A 19,820-nucleotide genomic window follows, 5' to 3' on the forward strand; every position below is an offset into this window, starting at 1 on the left:
TGCATTTAGTATGTGAGCTGGAATTGCCAAAGGAGGATTGCTGCTCTCCTGCTAACTTTAAATAAGTCATGTCACAAATCGCATGTAGGCCTTGTAAAATACTAACACCGGGAGACATTGAAAAAATCAGGAGTACTGTGAACCTGGGAAAAAATCTTCCAAATATACATGCAAACTAAATAAAACAAAAACTGAAAAAAGTTTTAGTTTTAAAACCAGGTTTACGAAATATTTTCCTGAAGTTTGTATGATAATTAGGAAGGTGACTCAAACAGTAGAGAAAAGCAGGAAGCTTGTGTGTTTTCCAGGAACTTCTCCTATACTTTACTTCCCTCTAACCAGAGACTGGCAAATGTTGACATGAAAATGCTCCTAAATTAAAAAATGGAATGGTGTAGATAACACATAAACTTTTATTTCAGGCTTCCTTCTTCCTTTCTCTTTTTTTGAGTATTAAAACTTATTTTCAAACATATTAATTAATGAGACCTACACAAAAACTCTTGTATTTATGATAGTGTAGCTGTCTTTTTGAAGAAGGTGCTGGCTATAGTTTAAGAAATATTAGTTTAGGGAAGAAAACATACAGTGGAAATTAGTCATTTTTGTTTGTTTATTTTCTATAATAAAAAAGATAAATTGTCAAGAAAATATGGATAAAACCGTAACTCAGTATTTAGACCTCATCTTTTCCCTTTGTTAATTAGTAGAAAAAGGGGGAAAAGAGTGAAGATATAGGAAATTCTGTTCTATTGACTAAACCTGATATGCAGGAGAGAGAGATAAAGAGAGAGACTGTGTCAGCCTTATAATTTAAACTATATTTAAGCTAGCTTATTAACAATCTAGGTTTTGTAAAAATAGGTACATAGATGATAGATAGATAAGTAGATATATACATACACAGATAAACAGGTGTAGATAGATAGAATGAGTGAGCAATAAAAACCCCTGTTATCTAAAATAGATTTATTGATCACCTACTATATTATTATATATTGCTATATATTACTATAATATATACTAGATAATATAATATAAAAGTAATATATAGTCTCTGCCTTCAAGGAAAATATAGTCCTGTTGGGGACATAAGCCATATTTATAAATAGTAAATTAGGTAGACAGACTATGCGAGAATGTCAAAAGTTAGGCCTAGAATTTTGAACTTGATTCTTAGTGCAAAGGAGAGCCACCAACTCTTATGAACAGGATTTGGCTACTGAAATGATGTGTTTTCAAAAAAAGGAATCTATAAACATTGATTTCCAAATGTGAGGATAATTTTGCCTTCATATTTTACTGAAATATTATAATGCAATTGATACTGTCAGTCATTTTCTCTTTGAAATGTTCTTATCTCTTAATTTTGGTACCCAGGGTTCTACTTTCTCCTCAAATTTTTTCACCAATATTTCTTTTCTTTTTCTTTCTTTTTTTTTTAGCGGTACACGGGCCTCTCACTGTTGTGGCTTCTCCCGTTGTGGAGCACAGGCTCCAGACGCGCAGGCTTAGCGGCCATGGCTCTCGGGCCCAGCGGCTCGGCGGCATGTGGGATCTTCCCGGACCGGGGCACGAACCCGTGTCCCCTGCATCGGAAGGTGGACTCTCAACCACTGCGCCACCAGGGAAGCCCTCACCAATATTTCTTATTCACCTTTATGGGCTCTTCTTTTTCTTTGCAATGTTGATATTTCGTTGCAATATTTCTTTCCCATGTTAGTATTTCATAGCATTCTTCCCTCAGTTAAAGGCTCCTGTTCATCCTGTTCTCCATGGGTGACCAAATAAAATTACCTGAACTCAAATACTAAGTTTTGATGCCTCTCAACTAAGTCTCTGACTTCTCTCATTTAAGCTTCAGATTCACTTATTAAACTGCATGTACATCTTCACTTGGATATCATAAAAATTTTACTATGCTCAGTACTGAACTTATCTTTTCTCAGACGGTGGACATTCATTGTATATTGACTAGCCAACATCAATTTTCCCTTCTTGACAGCGTAACAGTTTTATTTTGGAGAAATACCTCATTCTCATTTGAGTGAGTTCTTGTCAGTCCGGGGATTCTGCTCTCTCACTACAGAAGTCAAAGGAATTTTTGGAGAATATAAAAGGTTCTCTGCTAGATCCTTTCTTTTACTATCCTGTGTGGTCTAAAGGGTGAACACATGGCCGAAATAATAGACAACTGGATTCTCTCTGATTTTGAAAGTTGTGATACTGGGACTGAAAACCCAGAGTCTGTTTATGTAAATGGTGTCATCTTTCTTGCATGATTGAGTAGTTCTCTCAGCCCCAGTTCTTTCCCCGGTTTCTATCCAATTTGCACGTCTCCTATTCCAAATAATACTCTTGGGGACTGGGCGGTCATAGTCATCACCAGGCTCAATTAGGACAGGTAAATCCAGATCATGTACGTGGCAGTTGATAGACCTCAGAATGTCTGTTTCCAAGCTTGCTCCATAGGAGTCTCCACAGGGTTTTCTCATAACATGGCAATTAGTTTTCACCAGGGAGAAACTGATCATCATCCAAGAGGGAGCAAGATAGAGTATCTAGGGTGGAAGCCACAGTTTTTACAGCCTAATCGCTGAGATGACCTTTCACCATTTCTGCCTTATTCTATTTATTACAAGTGAATCAACAAATCCAGCCCACACTCAAGGGGAGGAGATTATGTAAAGGTGTTAACCACAGGGGAAAGTGATCATCTCATGGGGGCATCTTAGACACTATCTACCACACCTTTCAATACATTTCCTTCTGCTTAAGATAACCAGGATTGCCTCCTGTTGCTTATAGCGCTGTGTCTCTAACTGGAAAACTACATCAGTATTACCCTTCTCTTGTATTGCTATACCTTCTGGTACCTCTATGAGCCACCAAGGGATCCAACGGGCAAACGTTGTGTTAATGTTTGCCACTTCACTCTCCCATATTCCTATATTCCTAGATCCCAGTTCATGCCCTTCCTTCAGTTTCCCAAACAACTTTAGTTGAGAGGAATCTCCATGACCTGGACTTTTTCTCTTTTATTATCTTAATCTTCTGCCTCTAGAATTTATTCTTCTATTTCTACTTTTGATTCATTGAACACCCTACACTGTGCTAGCTTTCCTTTATGTTCATGTGGCTTTCCCCATTTTCCCAGCTTAACACTAGATTATCCTCCCTGTTTCTGCATTTAGACCCCTGCTTGTCGGGCATCTTACCTGGAAAACTACTTCTTATTTCCCAAGTCTGAGTAAAGTATTTTCATTGTGAACCCACAATGATATGTGAATATCTCTATTATTGTACTTTTCACATGTTATTCAAAGGATCTGATAAGTGTTTGTCTTCCCCAGAAGACTGTGAATAGTAACTCTAATTTTTATGTTAATTTTGGAATCTTCATGTCTTGCACATGTGTCTCTTATATGAGTCTCAAAAGATGATAAATTATATAAACAAATTCTACATCAACCTTCTAGATGATTCAATAAAGATAGTTACATTGAACCATAACTAAAATTAAGTAAAGTGAGTATCTGTGGAGAATAAATCATTGAAAATGTCACCACTCTACGTTAGGTTTAGAGCACACATTGAACTGGCAATTTATGAATTCAGAAGTCCACCAGGAAATAAAAATGGAGAATTAGAGCCATTACGGATACTTTTGCCATATTTGGAAACTTTTCCCATTATTACCTATGCAACTTATTAATGAAGTAGTTTTATATGACTTACCATAAGTGTTTAGGGCTAGTGAAGACCTAAATATTAGCAGAGGCTCACAAGTAGTTGCGAGTTTTGATGATTAGAGATTGTTGACATTTGATGTGTAAAACCCAATAGGAACGTTTTATATCAACACAACACAGACACAAAGCAGAGACATATAAGCTTGTGATATAAAAGGTGATATGTGATTATACTCCAATAAAAAGTTTAAAAAAGCTTTTTAAAAAGTGATATGTGTCATGACTAGGGATTATGTGATATGCAGAGTATGATTTCTGAGTGACACAGTGGCTATGAGACTTGACTTTACCTTTTCTTTTTCACTTAAAATACTGACCTTTCTCTATCCACTTTTGTTAATTTCTACCAAGAAACAATGTTAATCTCAACTCAAGTATAAGACACTGGGAAATCATACTTCAGTGGTAGCGTTTCTGTAAGGGCTAGCTTTCTGTCAACTTTTTGAGAATTTATTTTTATGTTTTGTAGTCCTTGCCTCAACATGTCTTCCTCTTAAGTAAAAAAGGTTTTTATATTAAAATCTGAAACTCAAATGTATTTAATCATAGTAGGAGATTTTATCAATATACATATTTAGATTAATTCACCTTTCTTGAAATACTTATCTGCAAATTAAAATTTCTTATCTTTTACCTAATCCTTAATGAGCCCTGATCATTTTCCTGCCAATAGACTGTTTTTAGCATCCTTTCTGGAAGTAACATTGAAGCCTGCAAGATATTTTTTAGCTTAATATTTTAAATAGTTATACTTATATAATGTTTATTTAATTAGGAATGAAAGCAGCTTTCTAAAAAGTCCACAAATGGCAATAGACTTTTCTCATCTGAGAACATGTATTATTAAAATGAATCACATTTATGCTTAGTCTATTCAGATTTCAAAATTTGAGTCATTAAGGAGATTCCATTTCATGTTTATACATATTTCTCCATTTCTTTGAATATGTATTCTTGGTTTTGAAAATGTAATATAGTTTATTTACGGAATAAAGTTGGACTTCCCAGCCTCTACTTATTGTCATTACTTGAAACACTGGCTATTTTTACTGGAGTTTGCAGCATAAAAATGTACAACGCTTTTATTCTTAGAATTTCCTATTTTACCTTTGAAACTGATAATTTTATTCAACCATACATCCAGATTTTTATACTATTTGGCATATTCTTTCCAGAGCTATAAAAATCTGCTTTTTACATAATGAGACTTCCTTTAATATCCATTTAAAAATCCATGTAGATCATATTCTTTTGATAGGTGACTAAGGGTAGTTTATAGCTTCAGGAACACTCAGTACACTTACATATGTGTGTGTGTGTGTATGTGTGTGTGTGTAACTGATTTCCAGCAGTGTAACATCAACTGCTGTTGTTAAGCCATTGTTAACATATTCCTGAATAGGTATTTGTTTCACTGGTCTAGTTTTCAAGAGTTTCCCACAGGGCTGTAAAATAAACTGCACTCAACACCTTTATTCAGATTCTGGTGCTAACATTTAAATATATATATATATATATATATATATATATATATATATATATATATAATGTTAAGAATGTTTTCTCTGTAAAGTAACATTTTCTAAAAAATAAGAAAAAAATATTTTTACATATTTTATACCCTTTATGCATATGAAGCTCATTGGATCCTCTGGATAAAGACAAAGGACTTGATTTTGGTAGAATTTGTTTAAATAAAAATATTTGAAGATATTTATTGTGAAAGTTTCTATATGTCATCAATGTTTTAATCAAGCAAATTTAAAACATAGATATTCTTTAAAATTTTCAATATTCATGTAAGACATTTCCTTATCTGTTTCCCAGTCTTCTTTCTCTCTTCACCTTCTTCTGTCTTTCTTTACTCCTTACATTACAAAATTCTGAGCATTTAGTGTTGTTCAACATGCAATGTCCATTAATGTCTCTGCATATTTTACTATACTGATTCCTGTGACTCGAATGCTCTATTTCCAGTTGGCCTCTCCTCTCTGATAATTCAACTTTTAATAATTATGAAATGTAGTCTTGAAGGTACCTTTTACAGTTGCCTTAGATTTGGCAACTAGAATTCAAAGATAGAAAAAGAGACATTATATACTCCATCTTCCAAGGAAAGGGCCATCAAATCATTATAACAATTAGTCATAAATATTTCTGAGAAGTTATTGAAAGATGATCATACTAGGTCTGTTACTCCAAAAATCACCCCAGCTTCCCACTCATCTTTCTTTGTCTACATAGACTGCAGGAAAGAAGAAATGTAGAATCATGCTATGTAAGGATTTCTGAGATAGTTCCTTTCCCACATCCCAGCCAAATCTTGAGATAATCATCCCTTCATACTGAGGTGTCTACAAACAGGGAAGTAAAACCTTGATCCCTGACAAGAAGTTTGATAAACTGGGGAGTAAGCAGTTTAACCAAGCTTGGGAGAGTATGGAGAGAGTGTCCATAGGAGAGCTTGATATGTATCACCTGTTTTGGGCATGACTATGACCACAGAGCCTGGTGCCTGCATTTTGCTGGAGACATTCGTGCATGAAATGTTGGTTTAAGCAGCCCAAACCATCAGTATGAGAAGGGATCATCATCAAACTTTGAGTTGTTAACAGTCTATAAGAGGAAGGAGTAGAGGATCTTGTGAAGTCTCTGTGAATTTTCTTATTTAAGAAAATACTAAGGAATACTTTCCTTGTGCATGTATTGTTGTTCATAAACATTTTCTTATAGAAAATATGCAAGAATATTTCAAAGTATTTTTGTGAATGTATTCTTCACATACATCTTTTCCTGACCTTATTAAAAATTATTTGGTTAATATATTCTAAGTATATTGTCAACAAATACAGTCAAAATATATTCCTATATTCCAATAATGCATTATTAAATATACTTGTTGAATTTTTATTGAATAATATATTTTTTGAGTTTTATACCTATGATGGATATATTATCTGTATATATTCTTTGTCTCTGGATGAAGAAGCAGATATCTAGGAAAGAGACTAATTAACAATACTTAATATGCTATTATTAAAAAAGAGAGAAAACTGGATATTAGAAATTAAGAGAGGAGAGGTTTTCCTAGAATCAAATCCTGCCCCTATCTCCCATTCAAAGAGTTTGGAGTTACACGCCTGGTAAAAATCTGACTACATTTTCTTATCCACTCCACACTCCAAGTACAAGCATGCATAGCCCTGTCGGGAGGGCAGGAGATGGAATATGAGTCAAGGTTGAGATTGGTATTTTCATCCAGGCTTTAATCACCACCTTGGGAAGAGGGACAAGGGGGAAACTTGGTCTCATCTAGTGAAGGGCCTGAGCTTCAGAAAGTGAAAAAACTCAATACTTATCTCTTCCCTAATTTTGTGACTTAGTCATATTATTTTCTTTCTTAGAGTTTTAGTTATGTAAGAAAATTGTATCATTAATTCTATACTAGCTAGACACATTTGATGCATGGCTGGTGCTCAAATTCTTTTTTTAATCTCTTTTTTGGTATAGATTTTCTTGACATACTTCCTTTCTGTCAATTAATTTTTGTCTTTATGAACCTCCATTTCTCTTTGCTTATTATCACAACTTGCATCATTATCATATTGTAGTCTAATAATTACTAATTACAAAATTTTTGCTCTCACAATGTTATCTATTTGACTGAAGTTACAGCACCTTTGTTATCTTGGTCTCCCCACCTCCCAGCACAGTTGCTGGCATATATTAATTCAATTCAAATCCCCAAATAATATTGTCTGCTTACTGTGTTCTAGGCTTTTGGTGATACAGAAGTCAAAAGGGAAAGTGTCTCTTACAAAGCAGAGTGAAGAAGACAAGCAAATGTATAGAAAACTTTTATGGATAGACATGTGCTTAAGGAATATGGTTGTTCAGAAGAAAGCTTTGCTCAGACTAGTGGCAATAACCCAATTTCAACACAAAGCGTGCACATTTCTCATATTTCTTATAAAACTAATACACATCTGAATCTTGAATATAAGTAGGGATTATACAGTTGAAAAAGTAAAAGGATATTTTAGGTCAAGCGTTGGCCGAAATTTTCTATAAAGGAAAGGACGGATAATAAATATCTTAGAATCTGAAGGTCACACAGCCTCTATTGCAGCCACTCAACTCTGCCATAGTAGTGCAAAAGCAGACATAGATGATACATAGGGAATGTGTTTGTCTATGTTCCAATAAAACTGCAAAAACGGATAAAACTCTGAGTCCTGTTTTAGGCAAAGATACTAGTATATATGAATAGATAAATATGGTTTGCAGAGGGATCTAAAAATAGTTGGCTATTAATGGTAATTATTGTGGAAGTTTAAGAAGTAATGAGACTTGAGTTTCACAGAGAAGGAAGAACAGGATAAGTTTTAATTGTTGTGTTACTTCAAGCAGTTTGGACTTTTGCCAATCAATCAGAGTGAGGAAGGATAGGTAAAAAGTAAGTGATGATGTTTGAAGCAGAATCACCTAGGAGAATTTTGAAATAAATAATTTTTAATACTATTCCATACAATAATGGGAAAAGTAATGGGGTAGACTGAGAGGACAATTGCTAAGATTTTTCTCTTGCTAAGCTTTTCCATTTGAGAACCACCACAATGTGTGCCAGGCTGAGAGTGAAGAGTTTAATTCAGGGTTATTATGGCATAGCCACACTTTCTTTCAGGTGTATCATTCTTGAGACCTTATGGAAATTTATTTAAGGGGGTCACATGGAGAAAGAAAAATTATGAGATGGTCCAAGAGAAGGATGATGAGAAATTTTATAGGATACTGATGGTGATGAAGGTGAGGACAAGCAAAAATTAATGCTTTGGAGACAAATTTTGCTGAATGGGTAATTCATAATCAGCAGGGAAGATTGAAACAACACTGCAAGGTCTCTGTATTTTAACTGGACCTAATTATTAGATATTCAAGAGGTAAAAAAATCAGGAATAAAGAAATTGGGTATATATGTGTGCAGGAAACTCACTTACTTCACTGTTGAAAATGTTGATTATTTTCATATCATTGTTGAAAATGTTGATTATTTTCATTTTTAGACAAGTTAAAAATAAATATATAACCATAAAATTAATGCCCCTCAATAGGAAGAATGTGGGGTTTTTTTCACCATTTTCTGGAGGAATTGCATGCTTGATTTTTCTGTGAACTCTTGATCTTTGAAGTAAGAATTAAGGCTGGTGATGTACTGTGCTTACATGAAATTTGTATTTTTTTGAAGAAATTATAGACTTCACTTGGGGCAATGTCAGTGTTGAATTATCAGTTGCGTCCCATGCAAAGACAAATGTTGCATAGCGTCTAAATTCTGACATGTTTTTTCCTGCAGGAGAGAGAGTGAGGGAGAGAGAGAGGGGAGAGAGAGAGAGAGAAGAGAGAGGAGAGAGCACTATGGGGTATGAGTCAAAGGGGTTTGAAGAATGACTTTAGCTATATTTGCATGTGGCTAATTGTATGTTTTCAGGGGCAGAAACTTGACGATAACTTAAATAAATCTTGTGATTTTGTACATAACTATTTTGACATATGCCTCTAGGTCGATGTCACTAAAACATTTGGTTTCTTCCCTCCTTGGCAGCACACAGCTCTTCAGTGCTAAGTATGACAAAAGTGATTGGTAGGGGGTCTTTCAAAGGATTTAGAGCCATTATTGAGGGAAGAGAAGGACATGCCATTTATGAGATCCGAAGAACAAAATCCCCATTAGGAATTGAGAGTTGAACACCATTTTATCGGTGTCTCCCCTCTAGTCTCATATATCACTTGAAATTTATTGAGACTTCAAGCACAAAGTGGGATAGGGTGAGATTAAGGGTCTAACAACCTTATGTATCCTTTCTAGGAAGTTTCCAGGGAGGATAACTAAGATCCCGATTCATCTTGATTTTTCTCTGTAGTTATTATTCTGGGAACATGCAAATCATACAAGTATTTACATTTTACTTATTATCTACATTATAAATGTAAATTATATTTACATTTTACAAAGTTGCTTAAAAGCATGATCTATACTGAGAATGTCTCAAAAGTCACAGGATAGTGTCAGAGACCAGTATGTGTAAACTTTTCTATCTCAGTCTATACATCACCAGTCATTGAAAGCAGAAGAAAAGTTGGGTACTCTCTGCACACTGTATTATCATTGTTTTTGCATTTTTCACTTCCTTTTTTCCTTTAATGTGTTTATCTTGAAGATTTAAAAAACAGTTTTATCCATATCTACAGTAGTGAGGTCACTTGAATTATAAATCTGTTTCTATTCATTTTACATATTTATTAACACTCTAATTTAGAAGTAACATAAAATTACACACAATTTTAAAAACTTCTCTTTTTGTAATTTAATATCATAGTAACTGAAAATTCAGTGAATTAGTTTAATATAGATTTAAATCTATAAATCTAGGGATACATGATCAGTTATAAGAAAAGTAAAGTATATAAAGGTAAAGCATATGATTAATTTAGCTGGGATGTCAGGGTTCAAATACCTGGTATTCCAAGCGCAGACCCTGAGTAAGCTATAAACTCAAGTAAGTTATTTTACCTCTCTCTGCCCTGGGTTACTCATTTATATAATCAGCTACTTCTCATTAATGTAATGTAGATTTAATGAGTTATTAAATATAAATCACTTAGAAAACTATACAGTACATATTAAGTAATGAATAAATGTTAAGTATTTTCAACTATTACCTATTAATATCTTTTTCTCATAAAAAGTAATTTTGAGACAAACCCATTTTTTATATTTCTTCTATCATTTTCCATGGCATACAAATGTAATAGAGCTTATAAAAGTGACTAGGGTATGCACAGGTATTAATGCTGTAATATAGAAAACATTCTGTTTCAGAAAGAAATTAATCTACACTGTTTTCATGCAAACTTTAATACAATGATTAATGTTCCTATTCAAAATGAAGAGTTGACATATTTTCTTGGCTAACAGAGCCTCAAGTCTACACTGGATGTGAGATCTTTATATTGCTTCTAGTTTTCGTTCTTGCTAGAGGTTATCTAGATTTATAGTAATAATTATGTTTTAAAAAATAGAAATATCTATTAAATATCCAGCCAGATAAGTATTTAGGCACATAGATATCTGTACTCATGTGCATGCACATTCTCTCTGTCTCTCTCTCTCTATATATATACATATATATGTATTTATACACATATATACATATAAAACTAACTATATATATAAAGCTAAGTACATATATTTGTAAACCTAAGTGTATGTATCTCTATATACTTTATATATGTGTATATACTCTATATGTATTCAATAGATCGCTATCCTAACTATGCCTCAGTATTCAGGGATAATACAACAGAAAATTGCTGAAAATATCTTTTATTTTTAAGACCAAGAAATAATCTATAAGTTCCCAAATTGAAATGAGAGTATCTGTTTATTTGTTGTTTTGTTTTAACAATGAAATAACAATGGCTTCTGTGTTATTCTTGCTACATTCCAAATTTTATAGATAAGTTGACATCAATGTAGTTTATTGCATTCTTTTCTATGTTGACTTCATTTCTTTGATTCTTTGCAGTGTGACTGGACATATCTCCTGGAATATAAACCAGCCTAAACAGAACTCTCAACAGATAAGGCTTAATAATGATAAGAGTTGGAGCCATAATTCTGTACAGATTGGGGAATCATCTCTGCCTGTGGATGCGAATGAAGGGCATTACTTTGATATTAAATTATTTTTAAATTTCTCTCAGACTTACCAACCTCCCCAGAAGAAGCCCTCATCTTTCTCGCTCAACCAGAAGATTGACATATAACTCTTCTCTCAATGACTTTGCATTGCCATCACTACCCAGGTAATATGTGTGGTAGGGACCCAGATATTGAAATGTACAGTGTGACCCTTCCTGTAGTTCATTTAAATAGGCCCCTCTCTGAAATATTTCCCATCTTATTAGATATACTCAGAAAGAAAGTTTTCCATGGCTTTTTTTTATCTTTATTTTTTTTAGAGATGAAAAGAACCTGGTCCAACAAGGACCTACAACAGGTGAAGTCTTCCGTACCAGTGTACAATTTAGGAAAGCTCCTGAGAAAGGGATTAGACTAGACATCTAGAAAGTTAGGATGACAGATTTATAATAGAATAACAGACAATATTTTTGGTTTCTCTTCAGTAAAGATCACAAAAAATATTGTTAAATCATTAAAACACCTTTGCAATAACTTAAGTGCTTATAGCTTTATACCAGTGTAACTCAGTTACTACTCTGGTGTAAAAGCATTTCTCTCATGTAGAAAATTGGATGACTGTGGTGTTATAGAAGATTTGAAATTATTAATATTTATGCCATAATAGTTTGATAGTGCATCTATTAATATACATATGGAAAGAAAATGCATACAGACAGATGTGTAAAATTGGAAAATAAACATATAACAAAAGATACATATATTGAACAGACAGTACATACATGCACGTCAAACAAGCAACAGTTTTAGTGACCGTAATATTTATTTCTCATCTTAAACTTGGCAACATTAGTGACAACTGAAAATGGCAATGAACAATGTAGATAATAGGCAAACAGTTTCAATAAAAGTCTAAAAATAAAGGCTATGTACAAAGTATGTTTCTTTCTGCTTTTAATCTTAAATGGCAGAAATTAACACACTTAAGTAACCATCTGTTTTCTTCAAGTAGAAATCATTCTAATTTCTCACTTTTCTTATTCTGCGAACAGCTGTCAGCCAGGAGGGCAGAGCTGAAATTTATTGCTCATATCACATGACGCATGAAACAAACTCCACTACTCCGTAAGACTCAAAACTTTGCCTCTTACAAAGTGGCCTTTGTTTCATCTGGTTCATCATCACCCCTTTCTTTTCTTCTCTGCTGTGCTTTTTTTTTTTCATTTATTTTATTTCTTTGCTGATAATAATCAAATCTGTGAATGACTATGTTCTGTCTTAGTTATGATAATTCTCTCAAGAAATATTTCAATGTTAAGTCATTGACTTTTAAAAAAATTCTTGCAGGCCATTTTTAATATTTTATTGATGTATTTATACATAGATATGTTATACATATAATATGCACAGCTCAATTAACTTTCATAAATTGAACATACCTACAGAACCAGAATCCATATCAAGAATACAAATATTCCCAGCATTCCAGAAGTTTCTATCATGTTCCATTTAGGTCACCATCCGCCTGTTTGAAATGTAACCATTATTTTGAACTTTAAAAGCATAGGTTTCATTTTCACGCTAGTGTTTTGCGGCATTTTTGGTTTTGCTGATTTTGGTTTTGGGGTTTCTTTGTTATCCGTGATTTAGTTTTTTTCTTAGCCCTGGATAATATATTTTTTAAATTGAGTTAAAACCTACACACAGTTGAATGTACAAATGTGCATATATTTAGTGTACAATTTGATAAGTTTTAACAAGTGTAATCAATAGAGATAGAATCATCTAAGGAAATTTTTTGTGCCCTCTTCCAGTCCACACACACCACAGACAAAAGCTGTTCTGGTTTCTGTCACTTTAAATTTATTTTGCCTTACATTAGCATTTCCTATAAATGGGATGATACAGTATGCATGTAGTTCTTTTTTGTCTGGCTTCTTTCTCAATCAACATATCATAATTAAAATTCATCCACGTGGCTTCATAAGTCATAGGTGCCAGCCAGTTAGCTGATTGAGCAAGATGGTTTGTAGAGCACCAGCCTTAGCAAAATAAGCCTGAATATAGAAAGCAAAGTGTGAAGCAGAGACACAGTAGCTTAATTAATAGCACAAGAAAAGAGGTGACTATGAAGGCTGGTGTATTAATTGATAGTGCATGATCAAGAATGGAGAGAATGGAAGAGAAAATCAAGTATGGATTAAACGAATACAGAATAATTTATGATTTCAAAATAGTTAGACTCAGACCAGAAGCTAGCTGAAAATAAATAAGTAAACAAGTAAATGAATGAATGAAATGAGATAAAATAAAATACGAAATCAGCAGAGTGAAACCCTGAGCTAATTGATACTAAGGTTTGGAAGTATTTCCACTAACTACAGGGATAATTGAACCTGATTGAGAAAGGTAATTATGGACTGACTTACACTTTACTAAGAAATTGAGCTTACTCATGAATAGAAACAGACACTTCATTTATTTCTAACTTTAAAATATGACCCAGAGACCCATTTCTCTACTAACTGGAAAACTGGATAGTTACCGTTATGTTTGACAGTTGATACATTCTGAAGTGGTTTTTGTACTCTTACCCACAGTTTTATAGCCATTTGGGAATTGCAATTCTAGGAAATCAATGCAGCAGGGAGTCAGAAATATGGAGAGGGGTATAGAAGCACACAGCATTGCAACCTAGAAGCATTTTCATCCTAAATAAAGCACTTTCAGCAGGGTGAATATGAGAATATTCTTGGAAATAATGCATTCTCAGCATTCTCTTGTCCTTTATTTTAGATTATCAGAAAACCAAACAATGGTCTTATTTGGAGCTCAGTATAGGAAACCTGTGTTCTATGAATGCAGTTGGCTTATAGGAATAGGACAGAACACTGCATTCTATAAACCAACTTTCAAGTCTAGATATGAAGAGGAGATATAGCCAATGCTTACGCAAAATGTGTGCCCAGGTAAGGGACATTCCCACACTTTGATTAATGAAAAATAATGAGTCTGAATAAATTTTTCTTGCTTAATCTGTAATAAAAAAATTGAAGAAAAAAGCAAAACTTCTTATGAAATTTTATAGAAAGTGAAGTAAAGGCAGTATTACCACAAAAATGCAAGAGGAAAGCAAATGTCTGAAAATTACCTACTGCAGAAACCCAAAGAAAATTATGAATATCTTTTTCATAGACAAAAGTAGCCTTTATGAAAAAAGAACATAACTGAGCAAGCAGATAGAGCTTACTGTACAATGGAGACATTTATTCTTTATATTGGGACATGAAGCCATATAAAGGTCTTTGATTCAATATGTATACTGCCTCCTGGGGGATGACATTCCAGTTTCAAGGAATGTTAACATCCAGACTGATGACTCAGGTATGCATTAGCCATTGCTTCAATGGTACATCAGGTCATCAGATACTGAGTGACATACTGTGTGATCTGACCAGTGGATCCCATGGTCATGGGCCTACTTATATGCTGGAAATTTGATCCTTTGGTCCCAGGTGGCATTCAGTGGGATTCAGGCCATTGGAATAAACAATCTTCAAACATTCAAATAGTGGTGCTTGTTGAGGGTCTGAGGTCAAGAAAGACAAACTCATATCCAGAATATGCACCTGTTTTTGTGAGATCAAACTGCTGACTATTCCAATATGGAAAGAGATTAATGCAGAAATTTTGCCAGTGAGTGGCTGGATTGTCTCCTAGAGGAATAGTGCCATCCTGGGACCTCAGCATTGTTCTTTATTTCTAGCAGGCTAGACATTTCACAATAACAGTAGCTGTGAAGGTCCATTCTGTTGGGTCCATGCATAGTCTCTACCATTTCCATAGTGAACAGTACTTTTCTGTGCCTATTGTACTGGTGCTGGGGTGGTCAATGGCAGAGGCTGGTAGATGTCATCCTACTCAGTAATTTTGTTCTCTTGGTTGTGTAATTCAGCATCTGTGATGGAATGTCCTTTGGTGGTTGCTAACATGTGATGGAAAGATCCTCCCTTTGTGCCACTCCAGTATGTCCATCCTCCTGCCTCTCCCCCTGAATTCCCTGATTCTTCCACTAATTTTCTTTCTAGGTCAGGACCAACTGGCCAGGCCATTTGCAACTGCCTATAAGACCATATATTTGATATCGCTGGGCTCCGTTTGTTCCACATAAGGTAGATAATTTTCCTGAAACTCTGCCCATTGAGAGCATTTTTACTAAGCTCTATCTTTCAAGATCACCCCTGAAAGAAGCATAATGCAGCCACTATCCATTTTTCACCTAGCAAGCCAGGCCATCTATAAACCAAATGGGCATTGCTTTTCTTTTCTGTTTTCTTAAAGTGATTCAATGAGAATGACCTATTTCTGGGCAGAAGTTGAAGAAAGAACACTAGTGCAACAACTTTGGAAACCATGGAATTGTGGTCTACCTGCTTGTATATCTTGCTTCTGCCTTATAGTCATGCTCAAGCTTAATCCCAAATGTACTATTTCCTTGTTTAAAAATGGATGGGGGGGGCTTCCCTGGTGGCGCAGTGGTTGAGAGCCCGCCTGCCGATGTAGGGGACACGGGTTCGTGCCCCGGTCCGGGAAGATCCCACATGCCGCAGAGCCACTGAGCCCGTGAGCCACGGCCGCTGAGCCTGCGCGTCCGGAGCCTGTGCTCCGCAACGGGAGAGGCCGCGACAGTGAGAGGCCCGCGTACCGGAAAAAAAAAAAAAAAGATGGGTATGGATCCACCTGGCTTTATGACTTGGTGAATCTGATAGGACCTGTTTAATAATGGGCTGCTCTGGTCTCATGGTAACATGGTATTCCATGGTATTCTTTCTTTACCTGAGTCTAGTACAAGACTAGGATTTGTTTTTCACAAGATTTATAATGTCTGCTTCTGATAACATTATTTTTTTTCCCGAATTCTTCGAACCTGTATTATGATTTCCTCACTGAGTCTTAACACAAACTCCACATTTCCATGGATATCCCCTAAATTATAGGATCTGTTGGATCATACGGGCCACAAGGCAGTGCTGCTTCCTCTGAAGCTAGATAAACTGCAGACCCTTTTCCCTCTCTGAACCCCACTTAAAGTTGGCAACCTTTCACATCAAAAGTATATGAACCATAAAAATATTCACAGGTGTGGAATGTGTTGCCTCTAGTACCCAAAAGAACTAACAGACATTATACTTCCTTCTTGATGGTAAGAATTACAAGATGTAATTATTTATCTTTTACACTGGAGGGGATGCCCTTGACCACTATACTTTTAAAAGTTTTACTGACATGGTAGGTCGCTGAATATTCACATATGTCCTACCAAGCCCACCAGTGTATTAGCTCACTCAGCCCAATAAGCATGATCTTATCAATATAATGGATCAATGTGATATTCTGCAAGACTTTCAAATGGTCTAGGTTTCCTCAGATAATATTATGACAGAGGTGACAGGGGTGTGAAAGTTAATATAACCCTGGAGCCAAACTCTAAATGTATATTGTTTGTGTGGCAGGATTATTCTTCTGGATTACACACACTGATATACAATTTAGAGTGCAAGATATTCATTAGGGATCAATATTTTTGAAAGGAAAGGAGATGAAGCAGAATTGTGAAAAGGGATAAATTGAACGGAAATGCAGGCTCACCAAAGCTTTGGCAAATTTTGGAGCAAATATTGTTCATGAAATTTGCCTGCCTTTGGGCTGATCTGGCCAGACATTTACACTCCAGCTACACTCTGTCATCAGAGGTGGCTTGTCCCAGAAAAATCATGACTTGGAACAAGACAGTTGAGGTTGACCCTGGTGTTGACAGCTGGAGGCTGAAAGATAACTCTCTTCCCTGAAGTTGAACAGTATGTCTTTCTTGCAGTATGATCTAATTGGTGTCTACCACAGAGGCCTATCATTTTAGGAAAGAAGGTATTTGAAAATTGGGCAGGTACCTAAAAATGTATTTGAAACAGGAGTAAAGCAAAATTCAGACAAGATAAAAAGCAAGATGGGTAAAATAAGATAGGATGGCAAAAACTTTCTAAGTAAATCAATTTAAAAAGAGAAGTGGGGGGCTTCCCTGGTGGCACAGTGGTTGAGAGTCCGCCTGCCGATGCAGGGGATGCAGGTTCGTGCCCCGGTCCGGGAGGATCCCACATGCCGTGGAGCGGCTGGGCCCATGGGCCATGGATGCTGAGTCTGCACGTCCGGAGCCTGTGCTCCACAATGGGAGAGGCCACAGCAGTGAGAGGCCTGCATACCGCAAAAAAAAAAAAGAATTGACCAAGAACATTAAATTATAGGACACACTGATGCACTCTGACCAAATTTAAGGGAAGTCAAAAACATGAAGGAAAGATAGACATTCATAAATATTAGGTCAATAAAAACCCCAGAGAGCCAAAGTAAGAATTATAGCTATTTTAGTTAGAAAAAAGAAAAATTAGAACAAAGTAATAAGTCAAGAAATACTGTACTTAAATTCTAATATCTTATTTTTCTACATGTTAATGTTTTTAAAATAAGGAAGAGGCTTACAGCAAATCTCACAGCTTAATTGACAGGACTTTTACTTTCATAGTAAAATATAAAATAATGATATGTTGCACCCCTGAAGGGGATATCGAATTGATAAAACTGGTTAAGTGAAGAAAAATGTATATAAAAAAAAGGAAAGAAGTAAAATCAAAAAGACTTTATTTTTGATCTGGAGACAGGTTGAAAGGAATCTTCACAGTGAGAAAAGACCAGGGCCTAGAATTTAAGCTCCATGAAGCCAGTGACTTTGTTTACTGCAGTATTCACAGCTCCAAGAACATTGCCAGGCACTTAGTAGATACAAATTAAAATTTTCAATTAATTGAATAAATCCTGATACAGGTTAAATTATAAAAATGAAGAAAAATTACATATGCTGCCAAGCAGTTTAACTTATCAGTTGAAAGTACTCTGGAGCTAGACTGTCTGGAATTGAAATGCTGTTCTGCCATTGTGGAAGACACTTGTGAAGACAACTTACAACTAATGATAATTAATTCTCATCCCCTCCAGATCACGTGACAGGATTATCTCCTATCACCATATTTGCAGTTAGACAGGGCCTTGTGACTGGTTCTGACATATAAGTCTGGCCAATGTATGTCACTTTGAGTCATTTAATTGCCAGTGAAGACTGTTCTGTGCTTTCTTCCTCAACAGTTTTGGGTATAGAAGCACAAGTTGGGCCATCAGATCAACCAGCTGAATTCGGAGCCAACACAAGGAGCACAGCTGCCTTGAAAAGTTGCCTGATTCTGCACCAGACTTCTATTAAAAAATAACCTTTTGTGGATTCCTGGAGTTGTTAACAGCAACATAATGTAGCCATCTTGAATTATAAGGCACTTAAATGCTGAGTGACTTTATGTAAGAAAGTTATTCTGCTATGACATAGTTTTTTTTAATCTTAAAAATGGCTAATGATTTCACACACTTCTGGATTTTTGCAAGGATTAAATATGCTCATGTAAAGTAGCTCTGAAAGAGTTTAAGATAAAAGAAAATTAAAAAGTAAAGGAAAGCTTACACAAGGGAGAAAAATTATATTGACCATATAATTTTTCAGAATATGATGAAGTAATGTATTCAGAATTAAGAAGGAAATGATCTGCTCCCTTGATAATTTTATAACTAGTGAAATTGTCTTTCATATGTGAAGGCTACAAAATCATTCTCATATATAAGAATACAGAAATTGCAGACACTTTGAAAAATTACTTGAAGATATATCTTAGACAAAAGCAAAGAGATGATCAACATTAGTAATTCAAGATTGAGAGAATTAGGATAAAAAATGTCTTATCTAGACTTCTCTTACCTGATTTGAATCCCAGTCTAGTAAATCTGGTTAGATGGAATCTTGTAAGTATGGTAGCTGGACTCCACATCTGGGGTAAACCTAAGCCCTACCTGACTTTGCATACAATTTCTTGTTCTTCTCCTTCTCTTCCTGTTTCTCCTCCTTCTTCTTCAAGAAATTAATAGTATGAAGAGAGTAAAGACATATTTTTGAGTGGGTATCAGTACTAAGTGAAACTTTTTTTGACTAGAAAGAGCTTAGGAAGCTAAAAATGTTTTCTATGTGTGGTAAGTTGAATAATGGCTTCCTGAGATGTCCAGGTCCTAACCCCCAGAATCTGTCACCGTTACCTTAAGTAGGAAAAGAGACTTTTCAGATGTGATCAGGTTGAAGATTCTGAGATGGGAAAATTATCCTGGATTATATAAGTGGTCCCACTGTAATCACAACGGTCCATATAGAAGGGACATGGGAGGAGTTCGAGTCTGATAGAAGGCAATACAACTACTGAAGCAGAGGGGCAGAAAATGAG

The sequence above is a fragment of the Monodon monoceros genome, unplaced genomic scaffold (assembly GCF_005190385.1).
Source record: "Monodon monoceros isolate NGI ecotype Baffin Bay Population unplaced genomic scaffold, NGI_Narwhal_1 Super_Scaffold_11, whole genome shotgun sequence".
NCBI lineage: Eukaryota > Metazoa > Chordata > Mammalia > Artiodactyla > Monodontidae > Monodon > Monodon monoceros.